This window comes from Notolepis coatsorum (genome assembly GCF_963971535.1).
Source record: "Notolepis coatsorum genome assembly, chromosome: 9".
Lineage (NCBI taxonomy): Eukaryota > Metazoa > Chordata > Actinopteri > Aulopiformes > Paralepididae > Notolepis > Notolepis coatsorum.
In genome coordinates, this window is record NC_140173.1 from 98,371,586 (window position 1) to 98,381,510 (window position 9,925).

The window sequence follows — 9,925 nt, forward strand, 5'->3', positions numbered from 1 at the left end:
GGGAATATTGTTGTCATATAATAACGATATAAGCAGTGATGTTTAGTGTTGGCTTGACGATAGCTTTACTGTATGTGCATGAGTAGAGAGCTGTTAGCTGTGTGACATGGTGAGAAATACTTTCGCAGAAGCGTATACTGTAGTATACACTTAACATAACTAAAGAGTATAGAACGTAACTAGAACGGTGATATTTTCCTGGTCGAGTTGTAAGCTCTGTGAAAACAACGGGAGAGCTAACGCAGTACCAAGTTCAGAAACAAGGCAGATTACCCAACGCATCTTTTGTTTCCTAAATGTACTTCCATAGAATTACAACCGTAGCTACAATGTTTTGTATTGAAAGATAATTAGCTTTATGGTTATATATCTTTTTTTGTAAATATGGTTCCTCTGTAAATACACCCCTATTTATTATTTATTCACATCACACACGTTAGGGAGGGAAAAAAGATGTGAGAACCCGGAGTCCTCAGCCTGGGGCCCTGGGGGACACCGCCACGTTACACCTCTGAGGACCTGCTGAGTTCTTTGTGTTATAGTTGACTTGTCAACCTTCGGAGATCATACGTTCCAGACAAAAGCACAATTTCTCCCATCTGAAGTCATTTGTTTCATTGAGTTTACTAAGATATTTTGACGCATAGAGGTTAGGGAGGGAATGTGTGAAGTGATGTTAAAATACATGTTCAATTTGCACTGAGGAGTTTTATACGACTCCCCCAGAAGATATGGGTCTCTATGATAATACCTTTTCTCCGTCTGTGAGAGTCTTGTAATGCATGCTGATTATGAGGGTATTGTCCTTGTAATATGAAGCAGGTTTGTACGTAACGTCGTCACAAAGCCAGTTCTCTTCACGATGATGTTCAGTTGTGATGCAGGAAGACAGACTGGACTCCATGTTGATGTTGTGATGCAGGAAGACAGACTGGACTCCATGTTGATGTTGTGATGCAGGAAGACAGACTGGACTCCGTGTTGATGTTGTGATGCAGGAAGACAGACTGGACTCCGTGTTGATGTTATGATGCAGGAAGACAGACTGGACTCCGTGTTGATGTTGTGATTCAGGAAGACAGACTGGACTCCATGTTGATGTTGTGACGCAGGAAGACAGACTGGACTCCATGTTGATGTTGTGATGCAGGAAGACAGACTGGACTCCATGTTGATGTTGTGATGCAGGAAGACAGACTGGACTCCATGTTGATGTTGTGATGCAGGAAGACAGACTGGACTCCATGTTGATGTTGTGATGCAGGAAGACAGACTGGATCATGGAGCCGTCTCTGCTGCCACGTACAGGCCACTCCACTGACCGACCAAAATAATATTGGACTGCCGCTCTCTCTTTCTCCTCTCTCTTTCTCCTCTCTCTCTCTCTCTCTCTCTCTCTCTCTCTCTCTCTCTCTCTCTCTCTCTCTCTCTCTCTCTCTCTCTCTCTCTCTCTCTCTCTCTCTATCTCTCTCTCTGTCCCTCTCTTTCTCTCTCTCTCTCACTCTCTCCCTCCCTCTCTTTTCAAAGATGTTGATCAAATTGATATGAGACAATGATGTCATTATGGGAAAACAACAGCCAAGGATGTTCGGGGAAAAAAAGATGCTTCCTGTCTTTGAAGGACAGACTGACTGCTTGGCACCCCCGCAGGCTGAGAGGGGAAGCGTGTGTACAGTTGAGATGAGCACTCCGAGTGGTTTTGTTGATATGGTAGGAATAGATAATGATGCGATATAAAGCGCTGGGACTTTCACCCTGACTCAAATATTTTAAAGTCAGGGTTTTTTACTTTATTTTCATCCAGAAGTTATTAGTATTTTGTAATGCTATAATGTTTAGATTTGTCCAAATATGGTAGGTTTGTGGTACATAAATGTTCCCCTCTTGTTTTTAGAGTGTGAAGATTGTGGTTTTTGTGAACCTCAAGAGGACTTTTTATTCCACGTGTTGGTGTGGAGGGTTAGGGTTAGGGTTAGAGGGTTAGGGTTAATGAGGCATGCTAGCTAGTCATCTCTGTCACAATATCTCTCGCTGTTGAATTTATTAAGACAATTAACCAGTAACCACACAGATGAAAATATTTATTCATGAATACATATCTCTCAAAAACCAGAGTCAGACTTTCGTTCAAAAGCGTTTCCTCTCGATAGGTTCCTCTGCCCCCACCTTCTCTCTTTGAGGAAAAAGCATTGTTAAAACATGACATTTAACTTGTTTGCTGTACATTGTTAATTTATAGATCAAGAATACAAATTGTCAAAGAAATAGGTTGCTAAGATAAGAAATATTTGTCTCTAGAATGTACAAAGTATTATTGTTGCTATTGTTTTCTGAAGACGTGATTATGTTTGACTGTACTGTATATCTGATGTATTTATTTGTTTCAGAGCAAAAAGGCAGAGTTGTAACTCTGTGATATTACCGGAAAACGGGGTTTTAATGTGTTTTAATCATATAATAATGCAATAATTATGAGCTTGTTGATGTACATATGCCGCTTTAATGATCAAAGGCACATAGGACACAATAGCAGATTTTCAAAATGGTGCTCAAGTTGTACAAGCTGTCTGTCAATATGACCATGTACCAACTTGTCTTCTATTTTGAACTGTTTTATAGATAATATTCAGAGATTATAAAAAAAAAAGCGTATTCCTATAGCACTCAACTTCAATGTCCGCTTGGTTATTTGGCAGGCTTTGCCTGGGTACCACACTTATACTGTATGATAAACAGTCACAGAGCATTGTGAAATTACAAGTAACTGAAGACTTTGTAAATCGTTGTGATTACACCATATCTGTAATCTCTGAACTCTCCAGAAGATGATAATTTTATTATACGGATCCTCTCTGTGGGTTTATACTCCTCTAGGTCATTTCAACACTTTAACCCTTTCACTACCACACGACAGAAGGTTAACCAAACAGCCGTTTGTATTGTCGCAGTTAAAGGGTTAACCCTTTGGTAGTCTGGTAGTGAAAGGGTTAAACACATTAAAGAACAGTGTTATCAATACCAATCTGCATGAACCCGTGCATTTTGGTTGATCATATATAATGATAAGATATTCCTTTATTGATGTCCTTGGGGAAAATCAGGAAAATGGAAAATGTCATTCATCTATTCATCAGTAGTAGGACTACTTCCACTGATGCAACTAAACTATTTTGGTTAAATAAATTTTGTGCAGGCTGATGATTACATGTAACCTCTGTGTTGAAAACTAAATTCTGTGCGCCTGAAACTGACCAAACTTTCACTAAGGCGCTCACATTTCCAAGTGAGACGTCTTGAAGGAAGACATCGATTTGTGATATTCACATGGGTGATATATTGCTAAATGTACATATGTATATACATAGGTGTAAATGTATTTATATATTTTTGTCTTAATCTGTATATCTGTTGAATATATTTTCATAGATCCTAGGCACCCTTCCCTCTTGTACTTGCCTTTGTTTAGTTGTGTTTAAGAATTTCAAAGCTATCGCCCCTGTTTCCTCGCATGGAGATATTTTAATATAATAAATTATTTATGGTCAAATCTGATGTACCTTGAGATAACAAGATGGTGACATGAAGGCACTGGATATCCTGACTAGTTGCTGGTGGAGATAAGATGTCTAGAGAATGAAGCTGTTTGCAGATGTGTGTCTATATCTGAGCTATACCTCCAACACAAGGAGCTTTTAGGCAGAATGATTTATTTTGTGTTTAGATGTTTCAGATGTAATTTTAGAAATCATTTTGCTAAATGAGCATTAATAAAGTTGTCTTTGCTTAAGGTAACACGGTTCGGGCATTAACATCTTCTTTCTGCTGTGATCAATTCGGCTCCCTGATCTCAAAGAGTTGGTGTACAATAAAATAACAGGAGTATTACTTGGAGAAGGAAACATTACATATCTTGTGATATGGATTGAATGTCCCCAATGACATCACTGGTGGGCATATTCAAATAAATGTACTAATTAACTAAATGAATGTATACAACTGTTTAGAGTTTTGGATGTGTGTGAGATTATATGCAAACTATCAGCATAGTTTTTTGGTGAAGTGCCCCTTTAACCTAAATCCTTACACAGAAAATCAGCACGTTTTGGTGTGATGATGAGCCAGAATGTCCTCACATCAATGGCCATTTGTCAAGAGTCGTTACTCACAGGTATAACACACACACCTCAAATATACATTTTATTATGTACACAAACACTGATTAGAGCCGTCCCACTGTGGAGGGTCTGGATAAGATAAGATATATGATCATTGAATATATGATCATATAATGTAAGATAATATATAATAAGATCAGATAATATAACATAACATAATAAATGTATTATCCCTTGTGGGAAGTTGAGCAGTTATCAGCACTACACAACAATGGTTGGCAAGTAAGAACATAACATACAGTTACGAATGAACCAAGAGGTCCACGGAGGACGCCATAGCCCATGTGCTGCACACAGCAGCATCACACCTGGACAAAAGGCAGGGGAACTATGTGAGAATGCTATTCATCGACTACAGCTCAGCATTCAATACCATAGTACCCTCCAAACTCGTAGCCAAGCTCAGGGACCTGGGCTTGAACTATGACCTCTGCCAGTGGGTCTTGAACTTCTTCACAGGAAGACCCCAGGTGGTGAGAACAGGCAACTGCACCTCCTCATCCATCACTCTCAACACAGGGTCCCCCAGGGCTGTGTTCTGAGCCCCCTCCTCTACTCGCTGTACACACATGACTGTGTGGCACAGCGGAACAACAACACAATTATCAAGTTTGCTGACGACACAGTCGTGGTGGGCCTGATCTCTGCAAACGACGAGAGGGCCTACCTGGAAGAGGTAGAGGACCTGGCGCGCGGCGGTGGTGTCGGGAAAACAGCCTCTCCCTGAACGTCAGCAAAACGAAAGATGATTGTGGACTTTAGGAGGTCGGGGGCCAGGGACTACTGCCCCCTCAGCATCGACGTGGCACCAGTCGAGAGAGTGAACAGTTTTAAGAGCATTGTTAATTTCGGCAGCTATTTTCATTTTTAGTTTTAGTCATGTGTCAAGTGCTCCTTTTTCGTTTATCATATTTAGTCATCTTCATTTATTTTTCGTTTAGTCAGTTTTAAAGCCAAAATAGACAGCTGTCCCTCACAGAAAGGTGAAATAAGGCAAAAACCATGACAGGACCCCCCCTCTAGGGGGCGGCTCCAGACGGACCCTCTGAGACACGTCTCCGAAACTCCCGAACAAGCTCAGGGTCCAAGATGTCCCTGGCCGGAACCCACGTGCGCTCCTCTGGCCCATAACCCTGCCAGTCCACCAGGTACTGTATACCCCTACAAACCCGCCTACTGGACAGGATACGCCGTACAGTATACACAGGTTGGCCATCAACGAATCGAGGGGGAGGTGGAGGTCTCTCTGCAGGAACCAACCTGCTCCTCCGAACCGGCTTAAGGCGGGATACGTGAAATGTAGGGTGTACCCTCATCGACGAGGGTAACCGAAGACGCATCATGACTGGGTTTATCTTGCGAACAATAGTGAAAGGGCCCACAAAATGGGGAGCGAGTTTGCGTGACTCCACCCGTAATGGAAGGTCGCGTGTGGAAAGCCACACCTGTTGGCCCACACGGTAGGAAGGCGCAGGGCGACGGTGTACATCCGCCGACCGCTTGTGCCGGGCCGCAGCACGCACAAGAGCTGAACGCACCCTCTTCCATGTCGCCTGAGACCGACGGATAAACGCCTCGGCAGATGGCACCCCCACGTCCCTCTCCTGTTCAGGAAACAGTGGAGGCTGATACCCAAACTGAACCTCAAATGGGGAGAGACCAGTGGATGCATTGCACAATGAATTATGCACATATTCTGCCCATGCCAGTTAGTGACTCCAAGTGGTCGGATTGGAGGAGGCCAAGCAGCGAAGCGTACTCTCCATAGACTGGTTGGTGCGCTCTGTTTGCCCATTGCTCTCCGGGTGGAACCCTGATGACAGGCTAACCGTCGCACCCAGTATAGCACAGAATGCCTTCCAAAACCGAGCAGTAAACTGGGGTCCACGGTCCGACACCACGTCCTGGCAGATGCCATGAATTCGGAAGACATGGTCAACCACCAGTTGAGCGGTCTCCTGAGCAGATGGCAGCTTGATCAGCGGAATGAAGTGAGCTGCTTTGGAGAACCTATCCACCACCACCATGATGACGCTGTGACCATCAGAAGGAGGCAGACCAGTCACAAAATTCATGGCGATGTGGCTCCACGGACGACTAGGAATGGGCAAAGGATGAAGCAGCCCTGGTGGTGACTGTTGAGAAACCTTGTTCCGTGCACAAACGGGGCAGGCTGCCACAAATTCCCGAATGTCCTTCATCATACCAGGCCACCAGAACCTTCTGGCCAAGAAATCACGAGTTCTGTGCACTCCGGGATGTCCTGTCAGCCGAGAGGAGTGGCCCCACTTCAACACCCGAGAACGAATGCTGTTTGGTACAAATAACCGACCCGGGGGCACCCCACCCGGATCTGGTTCCAAACGTTGTGCCCTCCGCACAGCAGAGTCAATGCTCCATGTCACAGGAGCTAGGATCTGTCCTGCAGGAACAATGGGCTCAGGAGGACGGTCCTCTTCTGATCCATCATATAACCGGGAAAGAGCATCCGGCTTGATATTTTTAGACCCGGGACGGTACGTCAGGAGGAAATTAAACCGAGAGAAAAACAGTGACCAGCGAGTCGTGAGTTTCTCCTCTGAGCAGCCTGGATATATTCCAAATTTGTATGGTCTGTCCAGACTGTGAATGGGTGTTCAGCTCCCTCTAGCCAATGGCGCCACTCCTCCAATGCCAACTTGACCGCCAACAGCTCTCTGTCCCCAACATCATAGTTTCTTTCAGCCGGCGAGAGCCCACGTGAATAGTATGCACATGGGTGTACCTTACCGTCGGACAATGAGCGTTGAGACAGAATAGCTCCGACTCCAATCTCAGAAGCATCCACCTCGACGATAAATGGCAGGGATGGGTTAGGAGTAGGGCTGTCAGTTTATCGCGTTAATTAGATTAATTAATTACACAGCAAATAATCGCGTTATGAAAATTAACTCAAAATTAATTACAAAAAAGTTTTTTTTTTTTTTTTTTTTTTTTAATAATAATATTTTTTTTGTATCTCATTCATTCCATAAGCATGTAGAATACACATTTACAGATTTTTTTTTAATATGGTCCATTTGCATGTTCTTGGTATCTGATTCTAGGGACATCTATGAATCTCAGGGAATGTATTCCCAGTGTCAGAAATACTGTGGGCTAGATCCACAAAGAATGGATTGTACGGTGCAAGTTGCACCCTTACTTACAATTCATTATGAATTGAAAATGGGGGACCCTGATGTAAACAAGACGAAAGTCTTTCTCTGGTCTGCATTCCCTTAACAATTGTGTGTATTGAGCCGTACTGTATTGTACCCATTCTGCAATCTGTTAATAACATTTTCATTCAATCAATCAATCTGCGCTGTGATTGATTGAATGAACATTTTATTTTGAGTAAATTGTAATGAACCAAATGAGAATATCAATAAATCTTTTTTTTTATCTTTGACCAGACCTTTTATAATTGACCAGACCTGAAAAATCTAAGCAAATTAATAGATGGAAGATGATTAAACAGAAGGTTTTGTAGATACAGTACTGAATTCTGCCATCCGGTCACATGCAATTTGAAATATGATTATAGAATATAGAATATGAGGCATAAAATGGTAATGCGATTAAAATGCGATTAATTAGATTAATTAATTACAAATCCTGTAATTAATTAGATACATTTTTTTAATCGCCTGACAGCACTAGTTAGGAGTAATGAGGATAGGCTCAGAACTGAACCTTCTCCTAAGCTCAATGAACGCTGCCTCAGCCTTGGGAGTCCACTGGAAATTGGAAGGTGCTGTCTTCCTGGTGAGTGCAGTGATAGGCGCTACCACTGAACTGAAATTACGAATAAAACTACGGTAGAAGTTTGCAAATCCTAGGAATCGTTGCACCTGCTTGACCGAGACGGGTGTAGGCCAGTCTGTCACTGCTGACACCTTCTTGGGGTCCATTTGAATCCTCCCCTCAGATACAATGAATCCCAGAAAGGTCACAGAGCGGACATGGAAGGCACACTTCTCAGCCTTCACAAACAACCGTGCATCCAAAAGGCACCTCAAGACCTGCCTGACATGTTTGACATGGTCAGAAATGGACTTGGAGAATATCAGAATGTCATCTAAGTAGACGAAAACAAACTTTTCCAACATCTCCCTGAGCACGTCATTGATTAACGCCTGAAAAACTGAAGGGGCATTAGTAAGACCAAATGGCATCACCAGGTATTCGTAGTGACCATTATGAGTGTTGAACGCGGTCTTCCACTCATCCCCTTGGCGTATGCGCACCAGATTGTAGGCATTGCGGAGATCAAGTTTGGTAAAAATGGGTGCCCCCTGGAGGCGTTCGAACGCCGAGTTCATCAGGGGAAGGGGATACCGTTTTTTTACTGTAATGCTGTTCAGACCTCTGTAGTCGATGCAGGGTCTCAGTCCTCCATCCTTTTTTCCCACAAAAAAGAATCCAGCACCCGCAGGTGAAGTGGAAGGTCTAATAAAACCGGTAGCCACAGCCTCCTTGATGTAGGTGTTCATAGCTGCGCTTTCGGGGACCGACAACGAGTACAAGGAACCACAAGGGGGAATAGAGCCCGGCTGCAATTCGATTGCGCAATCATAAAGTCGGTACGGTGGCAGGATGGTGACCCTTTGTTTGCTAAACACCTCACTGAGGTCAGCATAGACAGTGGGAACTCCCTCTGGTAACGGGTGTGACTCCACGCTCATGATGTTGGTGCTCTTCATGAGGGGGTCAGCTGTACAAGTAAGCGAGGAGAAGTCCTCACACAGAGCCTCTAAACTGTCTCTAAACTGTCTAAACTGTCCTCCGCCAGAACCTCCTCACCGAGGGAGTCCCAATCAAACTGTGGATCCCATTCCAAACTCCCATCCTGATCGACAGATGGCTCGGAGTGCAATGGTTGAGAGAGTGGGCTCTGGAAACCAAGACCGCCCACTGCTTCAACAGGATCACAACCGCTCTCACTAAACTGATCATAACTCGTGGGTGACGGAGGAATTTGGAAACAACGGTGACGGCATTGGGAGCCCCACTGCATGACAGTGTCCCTCTCCTCACCCCAATTTATCTGTGGCTTGTGTTTACTAAGCCAAGAATGACCCAGTACAATGGGATACGTGGGGGAATCCACCAAAAAGAATCGAATGCGCTCAGAATGGTTCCCATAAGCAACCCGCATAGATAAATAATTGGTTCTTTTGGTGACACTGCCTGTACCCAATGGCCGTCCATCAAGCACTGTGACACTACAGGGCTTACGGAGGGAATGTACAGGTATTTTAGAGTTCTCAGCCCATCTGGAATCGATGAAACTGTCCACTGCCCCTGAGTCTAAAAAGGCGTTAACCTTAACAGACTGTCTATTCCAGCCTAAAACCACAGGCAAAAAGGTTCGAAAGGGGGTGATGTGATGTCTCACTAGTGTCTCTTGGCCCACTAGCGAGACTGACCGTTTCCCTTCAGTTTCGGACACTCCACCCTCGTGTGACCTTTTCTCCTGCAGTACCGGCACCAGTCCACATGAGAACCAGTCTGCCTGGAGTCACGCACAGAAGTGCTGTCCACCTGCATAGGTTCAGACGAGCTGGCCACTGAAGGTTGTGGAGGAAAGGACGAAACTTCCTCCAGCGGGACACGAAAACGTTGGCCCCGCCTCTCACGCTCACGGTCTCTGATCCGGTTATCAACGCGTATAGCGGTAGTGACCAGTGTGTCAAAATTGTCTGGAGATCTCACAACCGCAAAAG